The following is a 393-nucleotide window of genomic DNA, read 5'->3' as shown; positions in this document are numbered from 1 at the left end:
ACTTAATATGTGTGTGTGTGTGTGTGTGTGTGTGTGTGTGTGTGTGTGTGTGTGTGTTATTGGAAGAGTATACCAGCCGCCAAACAACCTCTTCTTGCTCCTCCTTAGTCTAGACGACATGAAAGTCAGACATTTCCTTCCTGTCTCCATTAGCAGCCAGTTCTTTGACGTCTATTTTTGTTTATCTTGGGTAGGTTTCGGAGCCACAACCACCAAGGTGGTAGAGGCAGTGCTGGATGGTGGGCCAGTTCAAACCTTTGGAGGTTAAGGGAGTTCTGCAACATTGGTAACTGCTGCCTTGTCTGGCGTTCTGGGAGGAGGTATGGGCTACGAAGTAACTCCAGCACCCAAGTGCATTGAAAAACACAGCTGGTAGTAGTAGTATTAGCAATA

This window comes from Schistocerca serialis, unplaced genomic scaffold, assembly GCF_023864345.2.
Source record: "Schistocerca serialis cubense isolate TAMUIC-IGC-003099 unplaced genomic scaffold, iqSchSeri2.2 HiC_scaffold_1353, whole genome shotgun sequence".
Taxonomy (NCBI): domain Eukaryota; kingdom Metazoa; phylum Arthropoda; class Insecta; order Orthoptera; family Acrididae; genus Schistocerca; species Schistocerca serialis.
This window is presented reverse-complemented; position numbering follows the sequence as displayed.